The 20,153-nt window shown below is 40.0% G+C and overlaps 1 protein-coding gene across 1 annotated transcript in view; it reads right to left on the reverse strand.

Annotated features, from left to right (window-relative positions):
- Nucleotides 1-20,153, reverse strand: part of CEP112 (centrosomal protein 112kDa) — a 353,141-nt gene that overhangs the window by 141,355 nt on the left and 191,633 nt on the right. The window lies entirely within an intron of this gene.

The following is a 20,153-nucleotide window of genomic DNA, read 5'->3' on the forward strand; positions in this document are numbered from 1 at the left end:
CAGGTGAGCGGTTAGGGGCCATCAGGCAGGCAGGTAGGTGAGTGGTTAGGGGCGATCAGGCAGGCAGGCAGGTGATTGGTTAGGAGCCAGCAGTCCCAGATTGCAAGAGGGATGTCCGGCTGCCAGTTTAGACCTGATCCCGCAGTGGGACATCCCGAAGGGTCCTGATTTGCCAGAGGGTGCAGGCTGAGCTGAGGGACCTCTGCCCCTCATGCAGGAATTTCATGCACCGGGCCTCTAGTTTGGTTATAAAAGACAAACTATAAATGTATAACTTGAAACTTAATGCCTTCTTAAAGATATTTGAATGAAAATTCTTATCTACATCAGTGAATTTTGTGGCTGGCCTGCTGATTTCCAAGGCTCCTTAAGCATTTCTTGTCATGCCAGCCATGGCGTGCATCTAACTTGGTGAATCCACCATGGATCACAGTCTGCTCCCTCGCTGTGCAGGGTCAGAAGCTCAATGTTGCCAGTGCCCTGTGAGGGTTACTGACTCACACCGACTAAATCCGTAGGGGACGGGGCTCTGGGGGGCATTTCTGTTCTATCAATGATTACATTTCATTTAGATTTGCACGCCACTTTGCTCACACTCTAAGGCTGCCTTTTGGCATGTCCTTTACCCGTCGTTTGTCACAGGCACTCATCTCTAGGACTGTAAGCTCAGAACAGAAGTTGGAAAAATGCCAAGAATTTTTACTGTCTCTTTTTGGAAAGGTTATAGAGTTAATTGCTTTAGATTCTAAAGCTACTAAAATCCTTGAAGTGCTTTTCTGATGAACTATGGGACTATGGCTCTCAATTCACCCAAAAATGAAGACCAAACAATATGCAAATGTATTACGACCCAGACTTTATTCTGGAGTGCTTTAATGAACTCAACTTTTAAATGGCAACAGCCTTCAGAATATTTAAATATAAAAAATTATGTGAATTAAAAAATTTACTAGCCAAACAGGCAGAAACTAAAGTTTTAAATTCCCTTTACTGGTCAAAGGTATAATACATATTTTTAAACAGACTCAAAATAACAAGATAGATTCAAAAGTTGTTCCCCCCTCCACTTCGTTTGCAAAGTTCAATTATAAAAATTTAGTATTTAACTCCACAGTGTTTTTCTCTTTTATTTTGCGGTGAAATAAAAAGTTCTCTATGTACAATTTCCTTTTTAAAAAGTTTGTTTTCCCCTCCTCATGTGAAACAGAATCTGAGGCTGCAACAGAGACCCTTAGGGATATCCACCAACACGAAACACTGCCCTTTCAGCCCAGACAAAAAGCTTCCAATACTCCCCAAATACACTAATTTCTCCACTTCACCCAGACATACCTCATTATTGGTTATATCTACCCTCTTGTGCGTCTCCCATTCATCTCTGACTTCAAAGCCAAAAATGCAGGGTCTTGGCCAGACCAAGGAGTCTCAAGCCAATGCACTGGCATTTTAGCCTAGATGCTGTGCTCATTAGTGAAATGAGCAGAGCTATCACTGGGAAGGTGACTCCCTGGGACCATGCGAATGAACCAGAAGATTAGAGCAGACAACTGTGGCCATAATCAAAGAGAACTGCCCTCACATAAAGTGATACTGTACTCAGTAAGTTTAAAAGTGGTCTACATATATGGATTTTTGTTCGTTTTAAAATTTATTTAAACACACAAACAAACAAAAAAACCCAGCACCTACTGCTTCTGACAAGCAACCATGTTAAATATAGATTATTTACTATATTCTAGATGTAGACAAATCCACAATGACAGAAATGATGATTTGGTTTTTAACACATGTTTAACCGCAAGCTAATGGCTGTTAAATCTTGAGATTATATTTCTTTAGAACCAATGTTTACTTAACACAGTTCTAAAGATAAAAGAAACTAAACATTAAACGAAACCTCATCCAAAAGAATTTGCCACCTTTCAATAACCTCTCAGTATGTTTTTTATAATTTGTGATTACACTTTTTATATATTTTCCACTCCCACTGTAGTTGAAGAATTCTAATTATTCACTCAAAACATACGTTGGGAGTACAATGTAAACTGCCATAATTTCCCCTACAAAAGACATATAGTTTACAGTTAAATATCAGGAAAAATTTCCTCAAATCACATTTAATTTCTTTTTTGCTTAATACGTTGGGCATAATTTTTCATTAAGTATATTTCTAATGCTGTCATAAAAAAAATTCCTTATCTGAGATTTCTTTTCCAATTTCAGGCAACTACATTCTAGGTTGAATGAAAAAAATTAATAGTGCTTTTGGACTTATTTAAATATTATGAGTAAGGCTAAATGTGTAATGTGTCAACATCGGGTAACTTAGGGAATGAGTGGAGTATTAGCAATTATACTGAGAAAACATGCATGGCAACTGGTACCCATGGTCATTCCACATGTGAATTACCTCGCCAACATGCTATTAACAGAATAGCATTAAGGCCCCACACCAGGTCAGGCCCACAGTCCATGTAGCCAGGGACAGGGGGTGTTCAAGTGATCTTTAGGTGGGAGGAAGTGTCATGAAAACTCTCTCACCATCACCATCATTGGCCTGCATTTTATGTCATTTGCTATTTGTGCTACTACTGTAATGCCTCACTTGCCCATAAGTCAGAGATCTAGCAACAATCATGTGGATTATTTAGAAGCTGCCTTGAGGCCCTTGCCCTGCTATTGGGTGCAGAAAATCAGCCAACAAATTGAAGGTAGTTGCCCTCTGAATAAAGTGATAACTGAGAGAAAAAGGAAGAGTGGGAACTATGAACAGGAGAGAGAATGACAGTGCGGGCACACTTACTGCGGGGAATTTTTTGTGTGGCACCAGTGTTCACAGTGACGCTGCCGAGTTGTCAGGAAGGGTTGTTGACGTCTTCAGCATTTTTGTTTAGAAGAGTAGGGGAGTGTGTTAGAGAAACAACCTTCCAAATGTAGGGGCTGACACATACATAGGGATTACATACATAGTTATGTGGAAACTGACATGTGGGATATTTTCTTCCTGAATAACAGCTGATAAATGAGGCTTTCCTTTTCTTTTATTTGTCTTGAAATTGTCTCTTTGAAATTCTCCTAAATCAGGGGTCCTCAAACTACGGCCCGCGGGCCACATGCAAATACAAATATTGTATTTGTTCCCGTTTTGTTTTTTTACTTCAAAATAAGATATGTGCAGTGTGCATAGGAATTTGTTCATAGTTTTTTTTTAACTATAGTCCAGCCCTCCAACGGTCTGAGGGACAGTGAACTGGACCCCTGTTTAAAAAGTTTGAGGACCCCTGTCCTAAATAGTACTTTGTTGAAAAAATAACCTGAATTAACCCATTCACGGGACTAGAGAATTTGATTAGAGAATCTCTCAGTCTTCTGCCTGTGGAAGCTGCTTCATTCTCTTTATCCCCTTAGTCATCCAATTTCATATATTTACTAGTTCTATGTTACTTTCATAATTTTTAGCTGCATATGGATACATTCAAATCATATCTAATACAAAATCAGAAAAAAAGTGTATTGTATTCTGTTTTCAGAGAGCTAAAGTGTTTATGTCAGTTTTACTATTTGGTGAAATCAAGGACCAAGAATTATTCTTTATTAAATCTTTTCAGTCTAATTGGGGCATTATAGTTGAAAAACAAAAAAAAGATCCACCCATTCAGCTATCAATTCAACACATTTTTACTGGATGTCTATTATGTGCCAGGCACTGTTCTAGGCACAGAAGGAATAATAGTGAGTAATAAATAAGTCAACTAATAATAAACAAGTGGGAAGTTGTATGGAGGAAAAAGGTAAGGTACAATGACAGAAAGTGATGAGGGACTATACCATTTAGGCAGGGACCAGCTAGCTGGTCATTGGGATAGCTGAGAGGGGGTAGGGGATCCAACCAAGGACACAAGTGAGTGTAAAGGCCTCAGGTAGAAACAAGATTGGCTTATTTATAAGTGGTAAGAAAGCCACCTGCCAGAGCTGTGCAGCTGAGGGGGTGAGGATTAGGAGATACACTGGAGAGGTGGTCAAGGCCACATCACGTAGCACAGTGAAGGAGTTTCCATTTGTTCTGAGAACAATGAGGAGCCACTGGAGGGTTCTTGAATAGGGAAATATGTGTGATGAAAAGACTTAGAGCGAGCAAGTGTGAAGACAAGAGACCAGGTGGGAGCTACTTTATCAGTCCAGTCAAGAGCTGACGGTGCTTTAGAGTAGGGTGGTGATGGCAGTAGTGATGACAAGTGGTCTGATGCAGGATGTATTTTGAATATAGAATCAGCAGGACTTTCTGATAGAACGAATGAAGTTGAAAGAAAGAAACGAGCCTAAGATGATGCTGAGTCTTAATTGGGTGACTTGCAGAAGACTGGGGGCGGGGCGGGGGGTGGGGGGGACCAAGAGTTCTGTTTCAGAAATGTTAAGTGTGAGGTTCCTACTACACTGTCAGGGATGATGCCTGGGAAGGGATTGGATACACAAGTCTGAGCTCAGGGTGACTAGGACAAGAGATACAGACTGGAGGTCATGAGCACGTAGATGGCATTCAAAGCTATGGGACTGGATAAGATCAGTAAGAGACTGAATAAAAAGAAGTTAAGAGGTGTGAAGATAAGATGGGGCCAATAAAGGAGGTGCAGTAGGACAAACCCCTGGAGGGTGTGAAGTTCCTCCTAACTTGTAAACTGACTGAAGTCTATCAAAGGGGGTGATCAGTGGTGTCAAAAGCATTCAAGAGGTCAAAATGAGGATCGTGGAGTCCTCCTGTTGAACAATATTGGACTTACAGTCTGGGAAAGTATTAGCTAACCCCATGAAATTATTGATAATTAACCAGTTTAGATTTAAAAATCAGCACTTATATATGGTTTAATTTAACAGTAAACCTTTAAGCCACTGAGATTTTGAGGTCAATTTGTTACCACAGTGTAACGCAACATTATTTGGCATGGGTGATCAAAGAATTCTTTAAAATATGGCAGCATGTTTTTATGATTTTGGAAATAATACAGTAGAGAGAAGAATGTTGATATAAGAGAAAGGATGGATAATTAAAGGAGAAAAGTCCTTCAGGAGGGGTGAGGAGTGCAGGGCACCAGAGAAGGCCTGAGACAGAGGCGGCATTTCCTTAAGTCAGGTATCCATGCATTCCAACGGAGGGGAGGGGAATATATCGATACAGATGCAGATGGAGGGTGGGTATGGGTGGGATAATGAGACCATTCTCTTCTGTCTCTCCTACTTTTCTAGTGAGAGAGAAGCCACCAGCTAAGAGTGAGGAATGAAAAGGCAGTTGGAGGTTTAAGAAGAAAAAGAGGTATGAAATTTCCTTATGGGAAAAAGAATGAACTATTTAGTGTGAGGGCCCACTTAAGCTTTCTGGTTTTAAGGTTAGGTGAGACCAGTTAACATAAGTGTTTCTTTTGAACCATGTTCAACTGTTTAGATACAAGAGTAGAGTACAAGAGTGTTTGCTTTAATCAGGGTTGGGTTTTGCCAGTAAGGAAAAGAAGGACAAGGAAGTTGAAGGTTGTTCAAGGGAGTAATTACATTGATAGACCATGAAATCTAAACTGGGAAATGAAGATATAAGTTAATGTAAAGTGGAAAATGGTAAGATTAATGGATTAGAAGTCCCTTTGGGGGGGAAATCTCTTGGAGTGAGGATGCTACACTAAGTGAGTTAGAAAGATGAGGGCTGGGGAGAGGTAGAGAGAATGGAAGGCCCAAAACCAAGATTTTGAAGGTGGCACAGTTCTTGGATTGGCAAGAGCTCTAGGTCATAACCGTGGGCAGGTGTCTGCGGAGAAGAGTGATGAGCTTTTACAATAAGCAAGAGGCTGGTGGGTTTTAAAGATTCCCATCGATAGGTCCATGCACTTAATGCCATCTTCGCAAAGAACAAGTATGATCTGGGATAGGATATGCTTTGCTCAGTCTAATCAGTACAAGTTACAGCCACGAAAGTTAAGTCATATGAGTGAGATAGTGCTTCCAGTAAAATTTAAATTTCTTAAGAAAAACATTATTTAATTAAAGTTAAAAAATTTTAATTTTCCTAACTTTATCAATGTCCTATTTAGAACTGAAAGCTAAGTGGAATTTCTGCAATAACAAAATGCCTCATGTTTGGTCTGAAACTGTAAACTGAAGTGGTATTTTACTACTAAAATATAGTAAAAACCACTTTTGTTTTCTTTCCATTAATACATATTGTTTTCATTGCTTCTTTCCAATTATAATCATACATATCAAAAGCACCTTTTTCTTATTGAAACACATCTTGTTTTCCGGGATATTTTCATGGAAAAATGGCTTTCTCACCCTGTAGATGATTCATGCCTAGGAAAGGAATAGACCTGCTCAATGCTCTGCTGTTCCTTAGGAGCCCGGAGAAAACGCCCTCATGTCTCTCCAGGCAGTGGACAAGGCACCACGAGCTACCAAGCAGTGGTCTCCCCATTTACTACTGAAGGTTTTCTTATTGAACTACTAGAGGCCCAGTGCATGACATTTGTGCACTGGGTGGGGGGTCCCACAGCCCGGCCTGCACCCTCCCAGGGAGCGGGCCTAAGCTGGCAGTCAGACATCCCCTAAGGAGTCCTTAGCACCGCTGTGGAGGCCGGAGAGGCTCCTGCCACTGCCACCGCTGCTGTGCTTGCCAGCCGTGAGCTGTGAGCCCCCAGTGGGAGTGCTTCTCAGCCAGAAGCTGGGCTCACTGCTCCCTAGGGCTGCCTCAGAGGTGGGAGAGGCTCCTGCCACTGCTGCTGCGCTTGCCAGCCGTGAGCCCCCTGTGGTAGCGCACTGACCACCAAGGGTAGCTCCTGCATTGAGTGTCTGCCCCCTGGTGGTCAGTGCGCATCATAGTGACTGGTTGTTCCGTCCATTCGGTCATTTGCATATTAGCCTTTTATTATATAGGATAGGATTTTTGTTTCCTGCTATATATTATGTCCACGAGGAACCAATCAGATTAACATGAAATGTTACAATGGAACAACAGAACTTCAGTTTTATGTGGGAAAAAGGCAGCCTTCCAAGCAAGTATACCTAATCTCCAAAGACAATGCAAGGCAACCTGGCAGCTCCCAAAGTCAAAATGATTTTCAAGTGCAGCTCTTTACACAGGCAGAACTTTCTACACACATCAATGCAAAGCTTAAAAAAGAGGAGTTATGTCTTTTAAAGATAAATGTATAAAACTTTAGAATTTATGCAGGGTAAAAGGTTGTTTTTAACCTTAATATTAAAAAAAGGGAAACACTGTTTTTCTAAAGCTATTATTAAATAAGAATTATTCATACAAAATAAAAAATTGATAGTGCAAACTAAAGCACAAAGTGAAAATTCAGCATGTGAATTTCACATAACGAGACGATGTATGGGAGGACATCCGCTCTGATGCCACAGAACCCAGGTGACTGGCAGGACAGCATAGCAGGGTTACTCCTCGATCATCCAATAGGGGAACATCAGGAAAGGTCTAGTGTTTGTCCAGGGAACTGACCAATAATTCTGCTCAAAAAGGCATATGAAGAGGATTCCATTAAGTTGAGTGGATCTGAGATCAAATTCAAAGTGATCAAATAAGAGCTGAAATACCAAATATTCAAAGACGCCAATCAAGGCAGAAATATGAAACACAGGTAAGGTGGCTGGTGAATGAAAGTTGTGGGTAATGAGGAGCTAGAAACCCAAATTGCAGTCTAGTTGGGAATGAGGAACTGGTTCATAAAACCAATATCTTGTGAAGCAGGAGCTTCTATCTTTTGCTCATGGTGACTTTATTGAGCCAACAGATGGCTAGATCAGCCAGTTAATGGCATGGGGAGAAAACAATTGCTAGCATAGGTTTGGAGAACCTATGCAACTTGTAGCTGTGCAACCATGATGTAAAGGCACTTGAGAAAGGCACAATATATCACTTCTGGAGTATTATTGCCAAAAATGCATAACCTCAATCTAATTAAGAAAAAGCATTAGACAAATCCAAAGTGAGAAACATTCTACAAAACAGAACTGTTGTGAGTAGTACTATTCAAAAGTGTCAAGGTAATGAAAGATAAGACTGACGAACTATCACAGATTGAAGGAGACTAAACAGATATGACAACCAAATGCAAATAAGATCCTGGATTGGATCCTAGAACAACAAAATAAGTTTAGTGGAAAAGCTGGTGGAATTTAAATAAGGTCTGTAGTTATCTACCCAGGTAAATACAAAACATCTTACCAATGCTGATTTCCATAGTACAATCATTGTACTATGGATAAATAAGATGCTGGTATGGAGGAAAGCTCAGGGAAAGATGTATGGAAATTCTCTGCATTATTTTTGAAACGTTTCAGTATGTGTAAACACAAAGTTTAAAAATAAAACTTTTAAAAATGTCATCAGTATTTTTTGTCCGTAGGGTTTTTATAATTACTGTTTGACATTCTCCCAATTCATCCTAAGCTCTTAGTTTCCCATTTTATCCCCTTGGACTGCTTGAGAAAATTCTTCATATCTAGTGCCAAGTCAAACATTGTACTTCAAGGACCACCTCCTCCATAAAACAGCCTCTGGTTTCTACAAACCTCCTCAGATTTCCAGCACTGGACCCTACTCTAGGATTTTATTATGTATAGTTATGTAGTTTTAAAAGTTCCTTTATGCTTGTATTTCTCATTATCACCACAATAATAAAAGCTTCCAGAAGGCAGGGACAAAGTTACATTCCATTTTGTGACCAGCACTGAGTTAAGTATAGAGTAAATGCTTATTGCATCGATGTTGACTCATTCACCCACAAATTATTAAGGAAACTAGACTTGGAAGTTCTCATCCCCCAATTTATTCCTCTTTTGTGTTATTAGACACCAAATGGTCCATTCGTTATGATCTAGGTGTGACAATTCTAGTAATTTCTTATTCTTAGGAAGTTTCTAAAATAGATGATACAGTCTTCAATTTAATAAAGTCATCTGGGTTGAATGAACATATTAGAATTATAATAATTAATAAAAACATAGGCCTAAATTATAAATCTTTAAAAGCTCATTGAGAATCTGTTAAAATTCCTTATTTGATAATAATATGAAATGTGTAACAAAGCAACTGTCACAAGAGTCAAAGATTTTGGTGTTTCATGAGCTATTTTCCATGATCCAGGGTTGCCTCCTTAGAGTGCTCTAGGATGTCCAGCGATGTTAGACTCACGCAGTGGGAACAAATGTCCATTTTCTTTGCCAAGAAAATACCATAGATGAATATTAACAACAGTTTTGTTAGCCAAAATTCACATCTGCACACACTTAAAAATCTAGTTTTTCTTTTTTTTTCAATAATAATTTGTAATATATTCTGAAAATTACAAAAAAAATATTAGTACTCAACACCTGGGTGCTTAAATGGTGTTTTAGCCATCCGTGCAATGATAGAGCCTATACTATTATTGAAATTGAATAGCATACTCTAAATTGTGGATATATGTATATGTATACATATTAGTAACATTTTGGGGCATATATCTCAGGCTTTAAATACACATACACAGGGGAAGAGAGAAACAGTTACAAATCAGAATAAAAAGTTCAAAATATACTATAAAGATGTAATGAATCAAAGGAAATAAAATATTTTAGGAGGAATATAATTTAAACATGGGAGTTAAAGATATTTTTTTCTACACAATATAAGGATTCCAATACTTTTTAATAAAAACTTCTCAACTACCAAAATATTATGTATTTTAAAAAGGTCGTTCATTCACTGCAAATGACATCATAAACAATAGTGTGGTTTTTTTTTTACCAAGTTTTTAATATGTGTGTGGGAAAAATACAGGATGGAGCAAAAGTAGGTTGATAGTTGTGAGTATGTGAAACACAGAGTTAATTCTTGGATTATTATTTATTAACTAGAGACCTGGTGCACGAAATTTGTGCACTTGGGTGGGGGGGCTCCCTCAGCCTGGCTTGCGCTCTCTGGCAGTCCGGGAGCCCTTGGGGGATGTCCAACTGCCGCAGAGGCAGGAGAGGTTCCCCCCACAGCCACTGCACTCGTTAGCTGTGAGCCTGGCTTTTGGCTAAGCGGCATTCCCCCATGGGAGCGCACTGACCACCAGGGGGCAGCTCCTGCATTGAGTGTCTGCCCCCTGGTGGTCAGTGTGTGTCATAGCACCGGTTGTTCTGTTGTCAGGCTGAAACTGGCTCTCCAACATCCCCCGAGGAGTTCTGGATTGTGAGAGGGCACAGGCTAGGCCAAGGTACCCTACAGGTGCACGATTAGGGCTGGGGAAGAATGCAGGAAGTTGGCCAGCCAGGGAGTGACTGCAGGAGGGTTCCAGGGTGTGTCGGCCCACCTTGCTCAGTTCCGATTGGCTGGACCCCCAACAGCAAGTTAATCTACCGGTCGGAGCGTCTACACCCTGGTGGTCAGTGCATGTCATAGCGAGGAGTTAAGTGGCCTTAGCATATCATTAGCATATTACGCTTTGATTGGTTGAATGGACGACCAGACACTTAGTATATTAGGTTTTTATTATATAGGATTATTGCATTTTCCATACAGACAACTGCACACCTGCTTTTGTATATTTTTGGCCTGATCTCAATACTGTTGTAATTGCAAAAATTTTGCAATATTTAAGGACTAGAGGCTCTTGATTCAATGCAATATTTAGAATATATGCATAAGCTATATTATTTTAAAACATTTAAAATAATTTTGATTTTTAAAAAGAATGATTAATATGGAGCCAAGAATAAGAAGAATGTATCTTAAAAAGAGGCATTTAAAAATATCTATCACTTTTCTATCATATATTTGTATATATTATTATTTTTAAAAATCATTTATATGTCATGAGACACATAAACTAAACATAAAAATTAAGAACCTTTGCATTTTGAAAGATACTGTTAAAAGAATAAAGTTAAGCCACTGACTGTGAAAGTGTTTGCAAATCAGCTATCTTTCAAAGGACTTGTATCTAGAATATATAAAGAACCCTCAAAATTCAATAATAATAAACAACTAAATATAAAATTGGAAGACATTTAAATAAACACTATGCCAACAAAGATATTCAGATGACAAATACACATATGAAAAGATGCTCTGAATTCTTATTAGGGAAATGCACATGCAATTAAATACAACCTATTAGGGTGGCTACAATAACACTAGACACTCGACACTATAAAGTGCCAAGGAGGATGCAGAGCACCTGGGGCTCATACATTGCTGATGGGAATGGAAAACGATACAGCCACTTTGGAGAAAGTTTGGCAATTTCTAATAAATGAAAAAATATATTTAGCATACAATTCAGCAACCCTACTCTTTGGTAATTACCCAAGTGAAATAAAAAAAACTTATGTTCATACCAAACCTTTATATGAATGTTTAACAACCCAAATATTTCCAGCTGGAGAATGGATAAACTTTGGTACATCCATGCAATGAAATATTATTAGCAATAAAAAAGAATGGACTATTCATGCCCACAACAATGGATGAATTTAAATGATGCTAAGGAGAAGAAAACAGATTCCAAAGGTCATATACTGAATGATTCATTTCGTATATATTCCAGAAAAGGCAAATCTACTGTCACAGAAAATGGACAAGTGGCCACCAGGAGTTAGAGCCAGGGGGGTAAATGGGGCTGACAACAGAGGGGTGGAGGCATATTTGTGGTGATGGGACACTTCTTCATCTTGACTGTGGTGACAGTTTGTCAACATTTACAGAATTATATATAATATATATGCAAATTATATGCAAAAATGTTTTAAAAAGAGAGGGATGAATGAAGAGTTACAGAGCACAGGAAAGAGCATGATTTCTTTGACGGGGACAGGGAACGGTTTTGAGTGAGGATGATGAGCTCACGTCTTCCAGGCAGAGAGAAAACATGTGAAGCCCGAAACGGAGTGTTTACAGCCTGTACCAGGAAAAGGAGCACCCAGAGTGGGCACAGCCCAGACTGTACCTGTGTGTGTGTGAGGGCAATTAAGACAGGCAGAAGATGCACTTCATACTCGTTATGATGGTTATTCTACAAACAAAACAAACTGAAACAACAGCTGAAACTGAAATGATGGTTGGCGATGATGTGGAGAAATTGGAACCCTGGTTCACTGATGGTGGGAATATAAATGGCACAGCGGGATGGAATACAGTAGGGCGGGTTCCTCAAAAATGTAAAAATAGAATTACCATGTGATCCAGCAATTTCACTTCTGGGTATAAAGCAGGAATTCAAAGAGGTATTTGTATACCCATGTTCATATGTGCATTACTCACAGTAGTGAAAGGTGAGAGCAACCCAAGCATCATTGATGGGATGCATGGATAAACAATGTCTTATATACACACAATGAAATGTTATTCAGCTTTTTTAAAAGGGAAATGCTGACACATGCTACAATATGGATGAACCTTGAAGACGTTCTGCTAAGTGAAATAATACAGTCACAGAAAGACAAATCTTGTTTGAGTCCACTCATATGAGGTACCTAGAGTAGTCAAATACAGAGTGATAGAAAGGAGAATGGTGGTTGCCCAGGGGTAGGAGGAGGAGGAAATAGGGAGTTAGTGTTAATGGGTACAGCTTAGGTTGTGCAAGATGAAAGAAGTTCTGGAGATGGATGGTGGTGATGTTGCAGGATTTAAATGTACTTAATGCCACTAAACTGTAAACTAAAATATTAATTAAAATAAGTAAGGAGAAAAAAGGAAAGGCAGAAGAGGAGAAATGGGATTGTGCAAATGCTTGGCCAGAAAGCTAGAGAGCTGGGCAACCTCACTTTGTTGTGGGCAATGGCACTTTGTAAGTTCCTAAGCAAGGGAGGGCAATGCTATTAGCTTACAATCTACCTTGTCCAGAAAGCTGTGCCTGATTCTACCCGTCCCCACATACTTCCTGACACCTTCCTGGGTGTTTCCCAGGGCATGAGGTCCAGATCGAGACAATGACTCTAATTTCAGTTCAATGCAATCAGTTTCCTTTGTTCCATTATCCCTGACCATCAACATAAACCTCTTTGAGGGTAGAGGCTGTTTTCACACTGCCAGTGTTGACTCCAGCCCAGCAGTGAGACGAGATGTTCAGAAAGACCCCTGTCTCAAGAGCACAGAGGGGTCTCAGTCTTACCTTCTCTGCGAGGCCAGATGGTCCTGTGTCCCTCAGGGGCCCCAGACTACCAGCCTGCCATGTTTCGAGGTCATTACTATTTTCTCCTCTCGTTCTCATCAGACCTGGGGCTTGGCTTTCCGTGTGAGAGGAGTAGTCTAAAGTCAGCGGGGTCCACATGCCCTCTGGCCCCCATGGAGGTGGCAGAAGCAAGGATGAGAGCCCCTGAGCTGGCTGCGGCCAGTGAGACCTGCTTCTCTGGGAAGCTCATGAGGGAGGCCTCAGCCTCCCTGCCCTGATAGAAAAGTGCCTGGGGCCAGGGGCAGGGTATTTGAGGGCCCTCCCACCTCAAGTAGGGGTGAGCAGGGACAGATGACATCACAATCACGCTGCTCAGTTTCTGATGTCAGCCAATGCACATCCTCTTCTCTGCATCTCTGATCCTCCGGGGACAGAAAAGGAGAGAGAAGTGAAAGATGCTCAGGGCTCAGGGTCAGGACAACAATATAACTAGATGGTGACTTTTGTACATCCCTGTTTAGTTTACAAAGTGGTTAAAATATAGAACATTTAGAAGGGACTGAACAATACAGTGTAAAAGTCACATATAATCCCATCCCACAGAGAAATGAAGTAGCGGATTTTCATATCTCCCCGTGTCTGAGCTTCTCCCTGGCTTGCTTTTCCTTGATCTCACATCCCATGTTAAAACCCATCCGAAAGCCAAGTTGGCTCCAACTTTAAAATATATCCAGAATCTGACTACCTCCACTGCTGCCATTCTGGTCGACGCCACTAGCATCTCTGCAATGCCCTTCCTGGGCTTCCTCCTTTGTTCTCACACAACTAGAATGATCTCAGCCCAAGTCAGATCGTACCACTCCTTGGTATAAAACGTGGTACACACCCAAACTTTTCCAAGTTGTCAATTGTGCAGGTTTTTCCTATTGTCAGTTAATTTATTTTTATGTTTAGAGGTATCATTATAGTCCATTATATCAAGCTGTGGCTTATACACCCAGAGGAAAATGACCATTTGAAGTTTTGTGCGGAATATTGTAAAAGTATACTGGATGTTGTTTGTCAATCAATTTGTATAAATCTAACCTCTGTGAGGACAACATTTAATTTAAAATGTTTAAGGATACAACCTTTTATATTTTTAGCAAAGGGAAAGATCAAAGTGAAAAGAACAGAATTGAGATTAAAAATCCATTTTATGCCAAAATGACAATGTCTTCATATTAATCCTTTAATTATAAATTTTAAAGGTTTAAGCAGTTCCTATGACCTTAGCTGTGAATAATTATGCCATGTGGAGCTTTCCTTACATTGGAAAAAGATGCTGAGTTGTTGCTCAAAGCCTTCCAACGACATTAGGCTGGCAGAGCCCCTTCAAGCCATTCAAATTACAGACCGGGAACCCAAGCCAGTAAATGCTATGTCAGTTTCATAAAAGCTTTTTACTTAGTAAAGCACAGGGTAGAAAATGTTTGATGTATTCATGTTTTTAAATATCAAATTGTGAGGCTCCACACTACTACTTATAATAAAGAACTCGCAAAGGATTACACTAAATGGAAAATTTTGTGTGTATCATAAAATAAAATGATAAAATTAAAGGGCAAATATCAAAAAATATTTGCCACAAAGATAAAACTTTTATTCTAAATATAAAATGAGTTTATAGAAAGGTGATGGGGAAAACATTAGCACACCAACAGAAGAGAAACTGACCAAGAATGAAAACTGGCAACTCCAGAAAATGAAGTGCAAAAAACAAATCTGTTATAAAAGTTCAACTTCACTCTTAAAAATAAAGGAACACCTCAATCAATTATGCTACATTAATTAAATGGAATGTCATGAAACAATGAAAACTATATTTTCAAAGAATTTCAAATGGCATAGGTATATTCTTAGCATAACTTTTAAAAAAGTAAAAGACACAACAGTTTAGTTATTATAATCTCAGTTAACACAGCTATTTTACATTCACGTCAAATGGTTACTACCGGTTTTCTCTGGGAGATGGTAATAACAAGAGACTTTTACAATCTTCTCTTCCATGTGTTCTAAAATATCTTCTATGTCAAGAAAATTTATTTTTAAAATAGGTGAATACATTTCTTAAACACTGGCCCATTTTAAATACCAATGTTTTCATCAGCCTTCTGAAAACTACCCGCTACCAGCACTCAGTACTGTTCTTTAATTTTTCAAAGGTTCATATTTTATGGATCTTGTTTTGATTTGGTTGAAAAAGATTTGAAAAGACTAGAAAAGCAGCGTTAGTGATGCAAATGTCAATCCTTTATTCTCTGGGATTCCCTATTTCAGAATTTCTACCTTGGGGAGGTATTTCATGTTTCTCTTACCTCAGAGCTACGAGACATCATCTCGGGCTAAATTGCCACTGGCAGAACCTACAGAGGACCTGGGCTTAGGAAATCTTTTCTAACCTGAACACTGCAAGGCGGCTGGAACAGCCCATACCACAGGGGGTGTTAATTAGATTATTTATTATTCTGACATCATTCTCCTCTCCTCTTTGAACCTTAATTTTATACTTAACTAGAGGCCCGATGCACAAAATTTGTGTACAGGTAGGGTTCCTAGGCCTGGCCTGCGATCAGGGTCAATCGGGGCCTTCCAGCTGCCGGCTGGGGCTTTCCTGCCCCGGCTGCTGGCTGCTGGCTGGGGCCCTCCTTCATTCTGCACTGCCCCCTGGTGGTCAACACATGTCATAGTGAGCAATCGAACTCCTGGTCTCCTGGTTAAACTCCTGAGGGGACACTTTGCATATTAGCCGTTTACATATATAAATAATAGAACCCCCTTGATTCTGATTGGATTTTGAACTGCTAGCAAATACTTTAACTTTCAGATTTATTTAAATGTGGTAAAACATTAATTCTTTTATAAGGTACAATAAGAATTCAAGTAAGACTCACAATTACAAAATAGTCTAGCAACAGAATTACCTACCACCTATTAGTGCTAATTTAAATTTTTATGATAAGAACTCAAATGTCTAGTTTGTGTACCAAAAATTCAAACCACATGGGGAAAAAATTGATGCTATGTGTTTAATTTATTAAGTAAGATGGAGGAAATTACAACATTAAAAAACAAATAAATATTGGACTATAAAGATAAATTTTATCCTACCTAAAATATTTATAATGGTTAAAATCAAATTTGAGTAAATCAGTACAATATTTTTATGTATCCATATTATCACTCACAGAGACCATCCTGGATTTCTCAGTGCAGCACCCTTCTTCCATTCACACACAGCATGTACGAATGCCTACTTTGACCCAGGCCCCACGCATGATCCTGGAGCTTTAGAAAAAAATATTTAAAAGGACTGTTTCCAGGGCACCCATGTCCAGGTCTTCACTGCATTTAGAAATGGCTAAACTCCTTTTATTAGTTAAGTAAAACCATTTATCATCCAAAATACAAATTAATCTTCACATCAAGAACCCAGTACTTACAATTTTGCCATATGGACTTTGGGGTTGGCTCATTCCATCAACCCAGCAAGAACAAAACTCATGGTGGTAACCACAGCCCATGGTGGTAACCTCCAGACTTTCTCTGCCAAGCCCTCACATTCTGATAAACCTTTATCCACGTCAGTTAAAATTACTATGCTCAACCTCATTTCTAGCTTCTTGTATGACTTCTGTTCTCTGTTCAGTTCAGGAGCACTCCATCCTTGCAGGCTTTCACTACCAGGGCTAGTGTCTTTCTAGACACTAGCAGGACAGAAATGAACAAGGTAGACAAGGTCCTGCTAATGGAGCTTAGTCCCAATGGGATAAATAGAAAATAAATATGTGAAAAAAATTAAAAGATTATTTCAGATAGTGAGATGAGCCTTGAAGACAATGGGAAAAGGTAGGATGGTAGAAGTAGGCAAGACTTGAGATATAGAGGTCAGGGAAGGACACTGACAAGTGCAGACTGATGAGGAGGAGGGTGAGTGGCCATGGAAAATCAAGGAGAAGAACATTCTAGGCAGAGGGGTGGCAGGTGCAAAGACCTGGAGGCAGGAGAGAGCAAGGTGGGTCCAGAAACAGACCAATGTCTTCTGTGGCTGGATCCTGGTAGCCAAGGGGAGAGGGTCGACCTGAGCTGGTAATTTCATCCACACCCTCATCTCTCAAATCAATTACCCCTGGTTCTTTGCATCATTATTCTCTTCCTCTCCATCAGTTCTTTCTCCTGTATTTCAAGACATTTTCAGCCTAAAAAGATATTATCCTTAACTCCTGCTGCTCTTTGGGACACCACCTCCCTTTTAATATCAGATTTTCAAAAAAAAAAAACCAAAACCCCCACAACAATAGAGTATTCATGAATCCCCACTTCCTCCCTACTCTCTCACTTACTTTTGCAACCGTGTTTCTGTCCACACTATCATTTTCAGTGCTTTGTCCAAGATCATCAATGACTTCTCAGTTTCCAATCCTGTGACCTTTCCTCCACCCGTATTCCTCCTGATTCTCTGTCACATTCTTGAAAATACTCCTTTCTAAATATCCTCTTCCTTTATTTCCATGAAAACTCATTCTTCTCATATTCCCTTTGCCTTGATGACCCTTCCTTGACTATTTTCTCCCAGACTTTTAACTGAAGCTCTTTCTTCACCACTGTTTTCTATTTCCCCTCCTGAACAGGCCCTCTTTGTAGGTGACTCCTATGATTCCCCACAAATGTTCCTTCAATAGCAAATGAACATCACAGCTAGATGTAGTGATGGCATTTCCAACTCAACATGTCCATAACTGAATTAATCTTTTCTTCCTGAAATCAGAAAGTTCTCCTACATTCCCAAATGATTAAGGGTTGATTTATACTTAACCATTCTAATCAATACCATCTCTGAGATGCTTCTCAAGCATTTTTCCTCATCCTCGCTGCTGTATGTTCACGACCTTCGTACACCTCTAGTGTGTCCTCAGGGACCTCTAGCCTGAATTAATCAGGTCCCCACCAACTATTTCCCTGCTATGGCAGCTTGCCAACACAGACAGATTTTCCTAATAATCACTTGGCTATTGACACTTCATTTCCTCAAAATCTTCAGTAGCTTCATACTGTTTCCACAGTGAAGCCATAGGCTTATCACAGCTTTGGAGACTTGCAGTGATTTCTAGCTGTCTCTTAGACTCATCACAACCACTCTGCTTGACTGACCTCTATGACATGTGCACAGTTCTGTCTGCTCCTACTGTTGTTCCTTTGGCTCTGAATGCCATCTTACATATCTCCTTACGTTTAGTTCAAGTGACATCTCTTCCAGTTAATCTTCCCTGATTGCCTTAACAGAAAAGAATTCTCCCCCAATCCATACTCTACCTCACATTACAATTGTGTGTATGTGTCTTGCAGTTGCTGCTTTTTAGAATCTACTTGAAGACAGTGCCACTTTTTCCTTTTTTCTGTGTGTCCCCACAGTGCTTGGGATAATGCCTTTCTGAGATATAGGAAATCTTCCAGAAATATTTACCAAATGAATTACCCAGGGTTTCTAATGCTATGCTTTTGTTATCAATTAGTAATACATATAAACCTATACTTGAAAATTTTTATCAATTAAAAAGAAACATTGAAAACATTTAAAATGTGAATATACAATACAGAAAAATCAAGGCCTAAATTGTATGCTTTTCAAAAAATATATTTTTATTGATTTCAGAGAGGAGGGAAGAGGGAGAGGGAGAGGGGAAGGGAGAAGGAGAGGGCGAGAGGGGGAGAGGGAGAGAGGGAGAGAAGGAGAGAGGGAGAGAGGGAGAGAGGGAGAGAGAGAGGGAGAGAGAGAAACATCAATGATGATAGAGAATCATTGATTGGCTGCCTCCTGCACGCCCCACTCTGGGGATCTTTTTCAAAACCAGGATGTGTGCCCTGACTGGGAATCGAACCTTGATTTCCTGGTCCATAAGTTGATGCTCAACCACTGAGCCCCACCAGCAGGGCTAAATTTTATGTTTTATGAGTCTGGCTTTGGTATGTCCAAATTTCTTAAACTGAGCTGCACTGGTATCTGTGCCATTCAAGACCATTTACTTAGAATTATTTTGAACTGATGGCAGATACGACTGAAGTCAAGGAGAGGTGTGTGTAAGAATTACCAGAAAGGTCCCTGCAACATCACTTTCACTCTCCATTAGTCCCTCTTTTATTTGCTATTGTCAGAGGACTAAAGCTATTCCATATAGGGAAATATCCCTACTTCCTGAAACTGTATATTTTAGTATCCAAATACTATCATTTTGTACTGCTTTGATGGAATTATCACTAACATCCTCCCTCGGGTATATAAAAGGCATCTCAACTGGAACACATCCCAAACAGCCCAACCTGGCGTTCTTGCAGTCTTCCTCCCGTCAGCGAGGGGTCACTCCTTGTGCCCACTGGCTCTAGCCAGTCACCTTGGAAACATTCTTACCTGCTCTCTCTCCGCCCCCTGTTTCCACCTGAACCAACAAGACATTCCACTGGCTCTAGCCAGTCACCTTGGAAATATTCTTACCTGCTCTCTCCCCCCCGCCCCCTGTTTCCACCTGAACCAACAAGACATCTGGCCAGATGTACCTTCAAAACATGACCCAAATCTGATCAGTTTTTACCACCGTCACTGCTACTGCCTGAGGCCTAAGCCTCTATCATCTCTTGTCTAAATTCTTGCAATAGCTTTTAAACTAGTCTCTCTACTTCCTTCTTTGCCCTCAATTCAGTCTATTCTCAGCGTTAGCAGGCAGAGAGATCCTTTCAAAGGTGAATCAGATGTCACACCTCTGCTCAAAACCTGTCAAGCCTCCTCTACTCAAGGAGAGTCAAAGCAAAGCCCTTTCAAAGGCCCAGACACACCTACAGAGCCTGGTCCACCTCTGAGGTTTTGTCCTTAATCTCATCTCCTCCTCCTTCCTTCTCCACCTTGTCCTCCTCCTCCATCATCATTTCCAGCCACAGTGGCCTCCTTGCTGTTCCTCCAAGAAGCCAGGCTCCCTCCCACCTCTT

This window comes from Myotis davidii, unplaced genomic scaffold (genome assembly GCF_000327345.1).
Source record: "Myotis davidii unplaced genomic scaffold, ASM32734v1 scaffold69, whole genome shotgun sequence".
Lineage (NCBI taxonomy): Eukaryota > Metazoa > Chordata > Mammalia > Chiroptera > Vespertilionidae > Myotis > Myotis davidii.